Consider the following 15,065-nt stretch of genomic DNA (forward strand, 5'->3'; position numbering starts at 1 on the left):
AGAATCTTGAATGTGGTGATCATGTCCCCCCTAACTCTTCTGTCTTCCAGCGAAGTGAGGTTTAATTCCCGTAGTCTCTCCTCGTAGCTCATACCTCTCAGCTCGGGTACTAGTCTGGTGGCAAACCTTTGAACCTTTTCCAGTTTAGTCTTATCCTTGACTAGATATGGACTCCATGCTGGGGCTGCATACTCCAGGATTGGCCTGACATATGTGGTATACAAAGTTCTGAATGATTCTTTACACAAGTTTCTGAATGCCGTTCGTATGTTGGCCAGCCTGGCATATGCCGCTGATGTTATTCCGCTTGATATGTGCTGCAGGAGACAGGTCTGGCGTGATATCAACCCCCAAGTCTTTTTCCTTCTCTGACTCCTGAAGAATTTCCTCTCCCAGATGATACCTTGTATCTGGCCTCCTGCTCCCTACACCTATCTTCATTACATTACATTTGGTTGGGTTAAACTCTAACAACCATTTGTTCGACCATTCCTTCAGCTTGTCTAGGTCTTCTTGAAGCCTCAAACAGTCCTCTTCTGTTTTAATCCTTCTCATAATTTTAGCATCGTCCGCAAACATTGAGAGAAATGAATCGATACCCTCCGGGAGATCATTTACATATATCAGAAACAAGATAGGACCGAGTACAGAGCCCTGTGGGACTCCACTGGTGACTTCACGCCAATCGGAGGTCTCACCCCTCACCGTAACTCTCTGCTTCCTATTGCTTAGATACTCCCTTATCCACTGGAGCACCTTACCAGCTACACCTGCCTGTCTCTCCAGCTTATGTACCAGCCTCTTATGCGGTACTGTGTCAAAAGCTTTCCGACAATCCAAGAAAATGCAGTCCGCCCAGCCCTCTCTTTCTTGCTTAATCTGTGTCACCTGATCGTAGAATTCTATCAAGCCTGTAAGGCAAGATTTACCCTCCCTGAATCCATGTTGGCGATTTGTTACGAAGTCCCTTCTCTCCAGATGTGTTACCAGGTTTTTTCTCACGATCTTCTCCATCACCTTGCATGGTATACAAGTCAAGGACACTGGCCTGTAGTTCAGTGCCTCTTGTCTGTCGCCCTTTTTGTATATTGGGACCACATTCGCCGTCTTCCATATTTCTGGTAGGTCTCCCGTCTCTAGTGACTTACTATACACTATAGAGAGTGGCAGGCAAAGTGCCTCTGCACACTCTTTCAGTACCCATGGTGAGATCCCATCTGGACCAACAGCCTTTCTAACATCCAGATCCAGCAGGTGTCTCTTGACCTCCTCTCTCGCAATTTCGAACTCCTCCAAGGCCGCCTGGTTTACCTCCCTTTCTCCTAGCACAGTGACCTCACCCTGTTCTATTGTGAAGACCTCCTGGAACCTCTTGTTGAGTTCCTCACACACCTCTCTGTCATTTGTATGTGTGTGTGTGTGTGTGTGTGTGTGTACTCACCTCTTTGAGCCTGCAGATTCTAGCGTTGGCTCTTGGATCACGCCTTTCTAGCCTTCGGTTGCTTAAAGCAATGACTCTTGTCCTACTTCTCTAGCATACCTAGTTTTAAAGCGCTATGAATAGTGTTTGCTTCCACAATGTGCTCCTTTAGTTCATTCCATTTCCCCACTACTCTCACGGTAAAAGAAAACTTTCTGACATCTCTATGACTAATCTGAGTTTCCAGCTTCCATCCTTGTCCCCTTGTTCTGTTGGTATTCCGTGTGAACAGTTCGTCTGTTTCCACTCTGTCAACCCCCTAGGTATTTTGTATACTGTTATCATATATCCCCGCTCCCTCCTTTTTTCTAATGTCATCAGGTTCAGTTCGGTTTAGCAAAGATAAATCCTAAAGTTTTTTTTCAGTTATATGAAACAAAGATTAGGGAAACGATACATTTAAAACTGAGACAGGTCATATAACTGATAATGACGAAGAGATGAGTAGTATTTTTAATAAATATTTTATCTCTGTATATACTAAGGAGGAACTTAACATTATGCCTTCAGCCAAACAAGTCTATGTGGATGGGGAAGAGAATAGGTTGACTAGTTTAGCAGTTTGAGTTGCCAATGAGGATGTTATTAAACAAATAGTGAAACTCAAGCCAAACAAATTCCCAGTGCCAGACGAAGTGTTTGCCAGGGTGCTTAAAGAATGCAAAGAGGAGCTTTGAGGCCTTTGTGTACCATATTTAACAAATCATTAGTCAGGCAGAGTGACAGTGTCGTGAAAGTAAGTAAGTAATTATCAAAAGAAGGCACCAAACCGGGAAGGCTATGTAGCACCATCAAATGTGCGGAATAATCAGAGGGCGCTAAATATCACCAAGAATGCCAATACGAGAACAAAAACACATAAGGCGAACGATATCAAAAGTATCCGAGTCACCAAGAATTCTATTGAGGGATAGGTGACCGCAAGGGGTGGTCGGAAAGCAAGACACACGCTCGTCCTGGAAGTCAGAACATTCAAGAAGGACATGCACGACCGTAAGAGGGACAATGCAATTAGGACAATAAGGAGCAGGGCGGCCAATACGCAACCTCGCCAGAGCTGTTTCCCATCGCCGGTTATGGTGGTAGGAGGACGGCCACGAGGAGACACAACATTTAAGAGTACGTAGTTTGTTACCAGTAACAGACGACCAAGAAGCCTGCTAATGGGAAAGGATGGAGGAATGGATAACCGGGTAAAAGTCGGAATATGGAATACCTTTACGAGAGATGGGACAAGAGCGGACAGCTTCCTTGGTGGCAGCATCCGCACGCTCGTTTAAAGACACACCAATATGGCTGGGAACCCAACAAAATTCAACCAACTTAAATTTACTGTGAACAAGAAACAGCCAATGCTGGATCTCCACAACTACTGGATGAACCGGATTAAAGGACCCGAGAGCCATGAGGGCACTACGAGAGTCAACAACAACTACAAAGACTGACAACGAGAAAGCAGGAGACGAAGAGCATAGAGAATAGCATAAAGCTCCGCTGTAAAGATGCTAGTCTCCGGAGGTAAGCGACACATAAGTGCGATCAGGAAAAACAACAGAGTAGCCAACACCGTCCGCAGACTTAGACCCATCGGTGAAGACAGAAACGGAGCGGGAGTGAGAAGAAAAGTGCTCAAGGAAAAGGTGTTTTAGAACCGTAGGAGGGGTAAAAGCTTTAGTGATGCGGGTCAAGGATGTACAAAACTGCGGAAGGGGGACTCTCCACGGGGGCAAAGAAGGAACAACACGAGGAGAAACATTAGAAACACGAACTGAAAGAGAATCCTGTAAGCGAGATAACCGGACAGAAAGAGGGAGGTGGTGAAGAGGAGCAGGAACCGCAGGAGGGGTAAAAGTTAAAGCACGACAGAGGCGAGAGGAAGGATGTTGTAAGGACCACTCAAGATAGCGAAGACAGTAGCGATCACGGCGGTCCTGGAGAGACAGGAAGCCAGTGTAAACATACAAGCTAAGGACGGGAGTCGAACTAAAGGCAGCAGAACTGAGGTGCAACCCAGTATGGTGCAAAGCATCAAGACGGCAAAGAGTAGAAGGAGAAGCAGATGAGTAAGCAGGGCAACCATAATCGAGCTTAGACAGGACGAGAGTGGAATGTAAAGCAAGGAGAGTGTGCCTATTCGCTCCCCAAGAAGTATGGGACAATACCCGAAGGAGGGTAAGGGCCTTAGTGCACTCAACACGGAGGTAAGAGATATGGGGAGACCAGGACAAACGAGTGTCAAGGAATAACTCCAAAAGCTTTGCGGAATCTTTGTACTCAAGGGGATGACCATAAAGTGACAAAGAGGGACGAAGAACGCCCCGTTTCCGAGTAAAAGACATGGCACAAGTCTTAGAAGTAGAGAACTTGAAGCCATGATTGGTGGCCCAAGACGACACGGCATCAATCGCAAGTTGAAGCCGATGCTGAAGGAGAGGCGAATCATCACCCTGACAGCAAAGGGTAAAATCATCGACATTAGAGAGCTGAGAAGACACCAGAAGGAAGAGAGAAAAGAAGACCATTGAGGGCAACCAGAAAAAGAGTAGTGCTCAGAACACTACCCTGGGGCACACCTTCGTATTGCTGAAAAGAGGCAGAGAGAGCGGTACCAAGGCGCACCCGAAAGGAACGAGGAGAGAGGAAGCTGCAGAGAAAGAAAGGGAGATGACCACGAAGGCCAAAAAAAATGAAGCTGGGATAGAATATGATATTGCCAAGTGGTGTCGTAAGCCTTTTCCAGGTCAAAAAGGACGGCAACAATGGAGGTCTTCGCAGCAAAAGCAGTACAAATATAGACCTCCAAGTTCACCAGGACATCTGTCGTGCTGCGGCACTTGCGGAAACCAAATTGAGAAGGGGAGAGGAGGTGATGGTGTTCCAGGAACCACAACAGACGAACGTTAACCATACGTTCAAAGAGTTTGCAGACACAACTTGTGAGGGCAATAGGGCGAAAGTCCTTAGGGGAAGTACCCAGAGACCCCGGTTTGCGAACAGGGAGGACAACGGCATCGAGCCAGTCCTCAGGGACTGACAACGACTCCCAGATCCGATTATACAGACTCAGTAAATACTGAGACGTGCACGGAGGGAGATGGCAAAGCACCTCATAATGAATACCATCGGAGCCCGCCGCCGTAGAACCGCAGAGGGCCAGGGCAGAACAAAGTTCAGAGACAGAGAAGGGATCGTTATAGGAATGTCGAAGACGAGTGCAGAAATCTAAAGGATGAGACTCATGGACAGGTTTACGAAGAAGGAAAGATTGGGGAAGATGAAGACCAGAGCTAACAGAAGAAAAGTGGGAATCCAGTTCTGTAGCAACCTGCAACGGGTCCGCCACAAGACTACCACGGAGGTGAAGGACCGGTGAAACATCGGGAATGAACTTACCCGCTATCTTGCAGATACGCTTCCAGATCTGTGGCAGGGGAGTTTCGGACGTAATTGTGGTGACATAAGATGCCCAACAATCACGATTAGCCGTACGGATGGCCCTACGAGCCACCGCACTCGCTTTCCGGAAGAAAAGAAAAGAATCGGCCGTCTGCCGACGGCGGTGCCTCTTCCAGGCTGCACGCTTACAGCGGACAGCCCGAGCACAGTCTGCATTCCACCAGGGATGGAATTCCACTGCACTTCCGCGGACCCCGAGAGGAAGAGTGAGGAATAGAGCGGAGGGCAGCGTCGAAGACAGTGTCATGAAAAAGGAGGAGAGCGCGAGGGAGAGGCAGACGGGAGAGGTCAGAGAAAGCAGCACTGAGGGTAAAGAGGTTCCAGTCCGCTTTAGCAAACTGCCACCTAGGGAAGGAGAGGGAAGGACGAAAAGAGAAAAAGGAAACAAGGATGGGGAAATGGTCACTGCCATGAAGGTCATCAAGAAGCTGCCACGTGAAATCTAAGTAAAGAGATGAAGAGCAAAGAGAAAGATCAAGACAAGAAAGGGTGCGAGTCCGAGAGTCCAAATGAGTGGGCTCATCAGAATTCAGAAGAGACAGGGAAGAAGAGAGGATAAACGGCTCATGAAGGCGACCTCGAGTATTCGTCAGAACATCACCCCAAAGAGAATGACGACAATTGAAATCACCCAGCAGGAGCACAGGCTCCGGCAAGGAGTCCAGGAGATGTTTCAGATCAGGAAGAGAAAGCGGGACACTCGGGGGGAGATAAATGGAACAAACTGTGTACCATTTCCCCACAAAGATACGAGCAGCAAAACAATAGTGAGGCAAAGGAAAAAGTAAGGGGACAAAGGGAACATCAGTGCGAATCAAGAGAGCACATCGGGAATTAGGAGCCCCAGCAACAGCTGGGGGGGGGGGAGAGAAAGGAATAGCCACGAAAACGACCAGGACGAGCATCAAGCATCGGCTCCTGGAGACAGACACAAAGGGGCGAAAACCACGAAATCAGAAGTTGGAATTCGAGGGAATTGGCGTAATAACCTCGAACGTTCCATTCAAGAATAGACATCGACGAGAAGAGAAAGGACAACAACAGAGAACAAGGAAGAAACAAAGGTGAAAGAGCAACTAAACACGTTAAAGAATATCAGGGTCGGGATTAGGGTCAGCAAAGTCAGGGTTAGTGGGCATAAGTAAACTGAGCAAAACGGAGGGAAGGAAGCGGGAGAACAGACCAGAGGGGGGTGGGGGGGTGGGCAGGGTCCGGAGGAGGAGGAAGAAGAGGAGGAGACAACGGAGAGGAGCAGTCAAGGACAGCAGCAGGAAGAGGGGAGTAGAAAGAGGGGAGCGCACCTCAGCAAGGGCAGGAACCGAGAGGGAAGCGGGGGCCAAAGAAACCTCCATAGCAGGAACAGGGGGCGCAACCACCGAAATGGGAGGGGAAGGAGCGATAGAGGCAGAAGTAGCGGCCGAGGAAGAAAGCGAAACCTTCTTACCCGCCAGGGAGGAGGAAGGAGAGGAGCCAGACTTGCGCTTCTGACGTAAAGAGACAGGTGTCCCAGCGACAACGTACCGGGCAACGGATTCTAGCATCTCAACAGGAGAAGCTGAACGAGAGGACACACGATGGCCGTCTGGAGAGCATTGGACATCAGCCCGCACCGACAGGCGGTGGGGAGAGTCAAGAGACGAAGGGGAAGGAGGAACGGAGGGAGACGAGGAAGAAGACACAGGAGACAAGACAGACCGGGTAGAAAGGAGGAGAACCCCAGACAGAGGACCAGGAGGTGGATCCTTCGGGACAGAACTCAAAGGAACAGAGGAGGGGGCAGTGGGCGTATCAGGGTCTAAGGCCCGGAAACGGTTGTGAGTCTGAGGAAGGTGGGAAGGATGAAGAGAGGAAGAGCGCAACATGCGAGCATAAGAGATCTTAGCGTAAGGCGGGAGCCGGCGAACCTGGCGCCTCGCCTCAGGAAAAGATAAACGCTCCCGCTGCTTCAAGTTGAGGACGGCTTCCTCAAGCTTGTAATGGACACACGCACAGGAGAGGGTAGGATGGGCCTCACCGCAGTTGAGGCAACGAGCCCGGGGAGAAGTGCACTCCGACTTCGAGTGACCTTCGCTACCACACAAAGGACAGAGAGAGACAGTCACAGAGCAGCGGGGGGCACCATGCCCAAACCTCCAGCACTTGTTACAGAGCCTAGGAGAAGGAATGTACTCCTGGACAGAGCACCTGGCACCAGCAAGAATGACAGAGGGTGGAAAGGTCCGACCATCAAAGGAACAAACTGTGTACCATTTCCCCACAAAGATACAAGCAGCAAAACAATAGAGAGGCAAAGGAAAAAGTCGTCGTGGCAATCTCGCAGATCCCGAACACCGGTCGCAACATGGGGCGGGAGGAGAATAGTGCCAACACTGGCGTTCAACTGAGCCGGGTCTCGCCAAGGCAGGATATGGCAGCCAAGCGGGAAGCTGCATCTTGAGAAGGAGCAGCAACGACACGTGTACCGAGACGAGTGGGGTTGAGGGTAACAGAGGCATCCACGGAATCAACAAGATGTCGATGGAGGGAGAAATCGTCAGGAGGCGCAGAATCAAGAGGGAGGAGATCAAAATATTTGGCCCACAAAGTGGGACCAAACAAAGCTTGATATGTATCAGAACAGGAAGGAATCGAGCGAGGGCGGCCGTGACGAGGACGGCGTTGAGAACCCCCAGAGAAAGAGGGGTTTAAAGGCGCAGTAGTGACAACTAGAGATGGAACCGTGGCAGGGGACGAGGTAGTCACCACTGGGGGCTTGGGGCTCGACCCAACCACAGAGGAGGAAGGGGAGCCGAGGGGAGGAGCAAGGTCGGGGCCAAATGCTGCGGAGGCTACAGAGCCCGGTCTTCCAACACGGACCGACTCGGAGGCTTGGTCGCCCACCCCACGAGCCTGAGAAGGTAAAGGAGAAACAGCAGAAACAGTAGATATCATTGTTACGAAAAAGAAACATTCATTCACGAATGTGCCCCCACACCCACCATGGAGCCACAATTAGAGGCAGGACACCCAACAAGAAACTATCACCGATCACGCCGGGGCCTCCTAGGGGTGCGTCGTGAGTATACGCCCCACAAACGCCTCCTTAAGAACTGACAGTCCGTCGAGATCGGGTTCAGTGACGAAAGGGGGATTGACAATAAAAGGTTCCCCTCGCTCGAGACGTTGGGTACTACAGTTCTACGGGTGCAAGAGTATGACTCCAAGCACCCGGGCGTCAAAATAGAAGTCCAAAAGAAGAACCAAAAACAAGCAAAAGGTCGGCAGGAAACGGCAAGCAGATAGGAGAAGAGGGGGGAGAAAAACGAAACAGAAGGAAAAGGAAAAGTTGCTCAGCACAATTGAAGAGGACGGCAGCAGGAGCACAAGGCTATAAAAGAACTGATGACTGTCCCAAGGAGCATCACACTCCAGCAGCCGCCCACTAAGCCCCCCTCACGGCATCAACGAGCTGAGCGGGGAGGGGGGCAGTGTCGTGAAAGGTTGCTAATGCAGTACCAATTTAAAAAAAAAAAAGGAGACAGATCACTTGCGTCAAACTATCGGCCAATTAGCCTTACGTCTATTGTGGGAAAGTTACTTGAATCGATAATTGCAAATACCATTTGTCGTAATCTTGAAAAAGATAATTAATAAATAATTCAAAACTTGGTTTCACAAATAGCCGTTAATTAAAAAAAATTGTTATTATTTTATTCCAGCATAATTAAGGCAGTTGATAGCAATAAATAATAAATAAATGAATTTTTATTCAGGAAAAGTACATACATAGTTGATTTACAAACATAATGTTGGATAGAGCTAGTACATACAATACCCAAAGCCACTAATACGCATAGCGTTTTGGGCAGGATGTAGGGAAAAACAACACTTATACTAAAACTTAATAGTAATTGGGATTAGGTATAAATTGTGTTGAAAAAAGGAATAAAGATAAAAATGGGGGAAACATGGCAGAAATAAGCAATTGTACAAATTGGTGAACAAAGAGCATTGTTTAACAAAAGCAAGACATGGGTTGACATTTAGGGGGTAAGGTAGGTTACATGGAGTTAATTAAGTAGCACTTGGTTTTACTCTTAAACTGGTTAGGAGAGGTACAGCCTTTGACATGATTGGGGAGACCATTCCACATTCTGGGTCCCTTGATTTGTAGAGCATTTCTAGTTTGATTAAGTCGCACTCTTGGAATATCAAATAGGTATTTGTTTCTGGTGTGATGCCCATGAGTTGTGTTACAACCTTCTAGGAAGCTTCTAAGGTCAGGATTGACATTGCAGTTCAGAGTTTTAGATATATAGATTACACATGAGAGGATGTGCAGTGACTTAATATCTAACATATTCAAAGATTTGAGTAAGGGTACCGAGTGCTGTCTTGGGCCAAAATTAGATAGTGTTCTAATAGCAGCTTTGTGTTGAATAATTAGAGGACGTAAATGATTTTGTGTAGTAGAAACCCAAGAACAAATACCACAATTGAGATAAGGATAGATGAGAGAGTAATAGAGCGTCATCAGGGTAGGGACATAATATCTGATCTTAGAAAGAATGCCAACAGTTTTAGAAACTTTTTTTATATGTATTTAGGATGTGTTCACACTAGTCAACCTATTCTCTTCCCCATCTACATAGTGGTAAGGGTTGTGATGTTGTGTACCTTGACTTTAGCAAAGCTTTTGATACAGTGCCACATGAATGACTGATTAAAAAGATATATTGGTATTGGGGGTGCTATAATAAGTTGGATTAGTGCATGGCTATACCAAAGGAAACAAAGAGTTAGACAAACAAACTGGGACAAACTTGTCTGCTCCCTTCTTATACTTCTGCCTGATGTAGTCTATCATGTCTTGGGCAGCCATTCCTCTGAACTCTGTTTCCCACGTTAAATCAGTTAGGAATTTTCTAATCTCCGCAGAGTTTCCCTTTCGGAATTCCGGCCTCTTGTTTTCTGGTCCCCTCCTTGAGCACATTAACCGTTCTTCGACCAGATACTCAAACGTCAGTACACTGTGATCGCTTATTCCTACTGGGGTCTCTAAACCGATTTCCCGTATGTCGTTCAGAGTGAAGACTAGTTCGAATCTCGCTAGTTCATAGTTGCCTCTCATTCTTGTGGGTCCCCTGACATGCTGGCTTAAATGTTTCTTGTAGCAACGTCCAATAATTTAGTTCTTCTTATTTCTTTCCCTCCATGAGGTTTCCTTGCTCTCCCAGTCTATCTTTCCGTGATTGAAGTTTCCCCATGAAGAGCAGAGGGGATCGATTTCTACAGGCAGCAGATGTTTCCCTCTCAATTATTGTGTTAACTGCCATATTGTTTCTGTCATGTTTTGTGTGTGTGTGTGTGTGTATGTGTATTCACCTACTTGTATTCACCTAGTTGTGCTTGCGGGGGGTTAAGCTCTGCTCTTTTTCTACCGCCTCTCAACTGTCAATCAATCAACTGTTCCCCCCCCTTCCCCGCACACAAACACCCAGGAAGCAGCCCGTATCAGCTATCTAACTCCCAGGTACCTATTTGCTGCTATGTAACAGGAGCATCAGGGTGAAAGAAACTCTGCCCAGTTGTTTCTGCCATCACCGGGAATAGAGCTCGGACCCTAGAATTATGGATCCAGAGCGCTGTCTACTCAGCTATCACGGCCCAACCTACAGGACAGCTATGTGTGTGTATTCGCCTAATTGTGCTTGCGGGGGTTGAGCTTTGGCTCTTTGGTCCCGCCTCTCAACTGTCAATCAACTGGTGTACAGATTCCTGAGCCTAATGGGCTCTATCATATCTACATTTAAAACTGTGTATGGAGTCAGCCTCCACCACATCACTGCCTAATGCATTCCATCCGTTAACTACTCTGACACTGAAAAAGTTCCTTCTAACGTCCCTGTGGCTCATGTGGGTACTCAGTTTCCACCTGTATCCCCTTGTTCGCGTCCCACCAGTGTTGAATAGTTTATCCTTGTTTACCCGGTCGATTCCTCTGAGGATTTTGTAGGTTGTGATCATGTCTCCCCTTACTCTTCTGTCTTCCAGTGTCGTAAGGTGCATTTCCCGCAGCCTTTCCTCGTAACTCATGCCTCTTAGTTCCGGGACTAGTCTAGTGGCATACCTTTGGACTTTTTCCAGCTTTGTCTTGTGCTTGACAAGGTACGGGCTCCATGCTGGAGTCGCATACTCCAGGATTGGTCTTACATATGTGGTGTACAAGATTCTGAATGATTCCTTACACAGGTTCCTGAACGCTGTTCTGATGTTAGCCAGCCTCGCATATGCCGCAGACGTTATTATTTTTATGTGGGCTTCAGGAGACAGGTTTGGTGTGATATCAACTCTTAGATCTTTCTCTCTGTTCGTTTCATTAAGCACTTCATCTCCTATTCTGTATCCTGTGTTTGGCCTCCTATTTCCACTACCTAGTTTCATTACTTTGCATTTACTCGTGTTGAACTTCAACAGCCATTTGTTGGACCATTCACTCAGTCTGTCTAGGTCATCTTGTAGACTCCTACTCTCGTCCTCAGTTTCAATCCTCCTCATAATTTTTGCATCATCGGCAAACATTGAGAGAAACGATTCTATACCCTCTGGAAGATCATTTACATATATCAGAAACAGTATAGGTCCAAGGACTGACCCCTGCGGTACTCCACTCGTAACGTCTCGCCAATCTGAGACCTCACCCCTCACACTTGACTCGTTGTCTCCTGTTACTTAGGTACTCCTGTATCCAACGGAGTACCTTCCCTTTCACTCCAGCCTGCATCTCCAGTTTTTTCACTAGCCTCTTGTGTGGCACTGTGTCAAAGGCTTTCTGACAATCCAAAAATATGCAGTCTGCCCACCCTTCTCTTTCTTGCCTTATTTTTGTTGCCTGGTCGTAGAATTCAAGTAACCCTGTGAGGCAGGACCTGCCATCCCTGAATCCATGTTGATGCTGTGTTACAAAGTTCTTTCGCTCCAGGTGCTCCACTAACTTTCTTCGCACAATCTTCTCCGTCATCTTGCATGGTATGCAGGTTAGGGACACAGGTCTGTAATTCAGTGCCTCCTGTCTATCCCCTTTCTTGTATATCGGGACTATGTTAGCTGCTTTCCAAATTTCTGGCAGTTCCCCTGTTGCCAGTGATTTGTTATACACCATGGAGAGCGGGAGGCACAGTTCTTCTGCTCCTTCCTTTAGTATCCAAGGGGAGATTCCATCTGGACCTATAGCCTTTGTCACATCCAATTCTAGTAAACACTTCCTTACTTCCCCGCTGGTAATCTCAAACTCTTCCAGTGGTTCCTGGTTAGCTATTCCCTCTCTTATCTCTGGGATTTCTCCTTCCTCTAAGGTGAAGACCTCCTGGAATTTCTTATTCTGTTCCTCACACACTTCCTTGTCGTTTGTAGTGAATCCTTCTGCCCCTAACCTTAATTTCATAACCTGTTCCTTTACTGTTGTTTTTCTCCTGATGTGGCTATGCAGCAATTTAGGCTGAGTCTTTGCCTTGCTTGCGATGTCATTTTCGTATTGTCTTTCTGCCTCTCTTCTCATCCTAACATATTCATTCCTGGCATTCTGGTATCTTTCTCTGCTCTCCAGTGTCCTGTTATTCCCATAGTTTCTCCATGCCCTTTTACTTTGCTGCTTAGCTAGCCTACATCTCTGATTAAACCATGGGTTTCTCATCTTCATTTCACTGTTTTCCTTTTGGACTGGGACAAACTTGTTTGCTGCATCCTTGCATTTTTGCGTGATGTATTCCATCATATCTTGGGCCGTCTTTTCCCTGAGCTCTGTTTCCCATGCTATATCTGCTAGGCATTTTCTTATCTCCTCATAGTTTCCCTTTCGGTATGCTAACCTTTTGGTTTCGGTATCCCTTCTCGAGTTCAATAACCCTTCTTCAATCAGGTACTCGAACACCAATACACTGTGGTCGCTCATTCCTACTAGGTCCTCAAAACTGATTTCTCTTATGTCAGAGTCGTTCAGGGTGAAAACCAGGTCGAGTCTCGCTGGTTCGTCATTTCCTCTCATCCTTGTGGGTTCACTGACATGCTGGGTTAAGAAGTTTCTAGTCGCCACCTCCAGTAGTTTGGCTCTACACGTATCCTCGCCTCCATGCGGTTCTTTGTTCTCCCAATCAATCCTGCCGTGATTGAAGTCCCCCATGATGAGCAGGTGGGATCTATTTCTACAGGCAGAAGAGGCTGCCCTCTCAATTATAGTGTTAACTGCCATGTTGTTGCTTTCGTACTCTTGACTGGGTCTTCTGTCATTTGGTGGAGGATTATATATTACTGCTACTACTATCCTTGGTCCTCCCATTGTCATGGTGCCTGCTATGTAGTCTCTGAAACCCTCACAGCCCGGGATAGCCATCTCCTTAAAACTCCATTCCTTTCTCATGCGTAGGGCCACTCCTCCTCCTCCCCTACCTTCCCTCTCTTTCCTTATTATTGTGTACTCCTTGGGAAACACGGCATTCGTTATGATTCCAGAGTGTTTTGTTTCAGTGAGTCCAATTACATCTGGGTTCACTTCTTGTGCTCTTTCCCTTAGTTCACTTGCCTTGCTTGTGATCCCATCTATGTTCGAGTACATTGCCCTGAAACTAACTCTCTTCTGCTTCTCCTCTGGGGAGGACCTGTGGGGTCTGGGGTGAGCGGGAGCTGGGAGGATCTGGTATGGGGAGACTGGTGGAGGAGGAAGGGCTTGGGGGGGTAGGGGGGAGGTGAAGGGTAGGGGGAGTGGGTGAGGGGGGAGGGTTGGGGGGGTGGGTGAGAGGGGGAGGGTTGAGGGGGGTGGGGGGATGGGGGAGAAAGGGGGGTTTAGGGGGGGCAATAAAGTGGGGAGGGCTTGGGGGGCGTGGGGGGAAAGGGAAGGCTGAGGTGGTTGAGGAAGAGGGGAGGGTTTTGGGGAGTGGTGGAGAGGGGAAGGCTTAGGTGGGGTGGGGGAGAGTGGGGAGCTTAGGGGGGTGGGGGAGAATGGAGGGCTTGTGGGTGGGAGGGACGGAAGGGCATGTGGGAGAAGGGAGGGCTTGGGGGATGGGGGAGAAGGGAGGTCCTGGGGGGAGGGGGGAGTGGGAGGAGGGGGGTTAGTGGGAGGAGAGGGGTGGGGGGGGGAGGGTGCCTTAGGTGGGTACTTTGTGGGGGGCTGACAGGGGTTGGGGCAGGTAGGGTGTCTGTTGGGTGGAATGAGGGGGTGGTTCCGCACTCCCTGTGGCTAATGCACTGTTTGAGGAGGGTTCCCCATTTCCCTCTGGGATTGTAGGGATCAGGGGTGTGGCTCCCTGATTCCTTTCTCTCTCCCTGCGCTGCTTCCTCGCGTCTGCTGCTTGCATTCTCTCTTCCCTTGTAATATCCCTCTGCAAGAATACTCTTTTGAACTTCCCTCCACCTGCTAGACAGCACTTCCTTTCTAATAGTTCCTCTTTCGCGATTTCGCTCATGAAAACCACCTTTATCATTCGGTCTCTGTCCTTGTTGTACTTTCCAAGCCTGAAAACCTTTTCAACATTTCGCTCAGCTCCCTCCATCCTTACCTCTTTAAGGATCTCTTTAATTAATCATGTTTTTGTCCTTGTCTCTCCGCTCCTTTGGTCTGGTCCCTGTTTGCTCCTTAATGCCTGCTACTACTACTGCTCTATTTCTCTCTATCAGCCGGCTGGTACATCTAGCCGCTTCCTGAGAGGAAGCCACTTCCATGGCAACTTCCTTAACTGCAGACCTAGCTTCAGGGCTCGTTTTAAGTATTTTAGCAAATGAGAGCTGAGGTGTGGAGGTCCCCTCCACAGTAGCAGTCCTGTCTCCCTGAGGCACGGTTTGTGTCTGGTATTGTGGAGAAGTCTCCTTCAGGCTTCTTATCTCCGCCTTTGCTGCCCTTAGTTCAACCTGCAGGTTGGCAACTGTCTCCCTCATTAACCTCAGTTCTTCACTGAATTCATCCCACATTTGCTGGAACACTCCCTTCATCCAGGCTTCCTGTTCCCCCCCTTCCTCTGAATTTGTTCCAGCCGCGATTGACATCCTGCGTGTGTAAGCCCGAGTTCGTGTCCCATCCATGTTTTGCCCGATAGAGGGAGAGAGGGAGAGAGAGGGAGAAAGGGAGAGAGAGGGAGAGAGAGGGAGAAAGGGAGAGAGA

At 48.2% G+C, this 15,065-nt stretch overlaps 1 protein-coding gene across 1 annotated transcript in view; it reads left to right on the forward strand.

The window, feature by feature from the left end:
• The window catches only part of LOC138362736 (serpin B3-like), a 433,705-nt gene that overhangs the window by 40,330 nt on the left and 378,310 nt on the right, over positions 1 to 15,065 (forward strand). The gene's annotated exons all lie outside the window — the stretch shown is intronic.

This window comes from Procambarus clarkii, chromosome 9 (genome assembly GCF_040958095.1).
Source record: "Procambarus clarkii isolate CNS0578487 chromosome 9, FALCON_Pclarkii_2.0, whole genome shotgun sequence".
Lineage (NCBI taxonomy): Eukaryota > Metazoa > Arthropoda > Malacostraca > Decapoda > Cambaridae > Procambarus > Procambarus clarkii.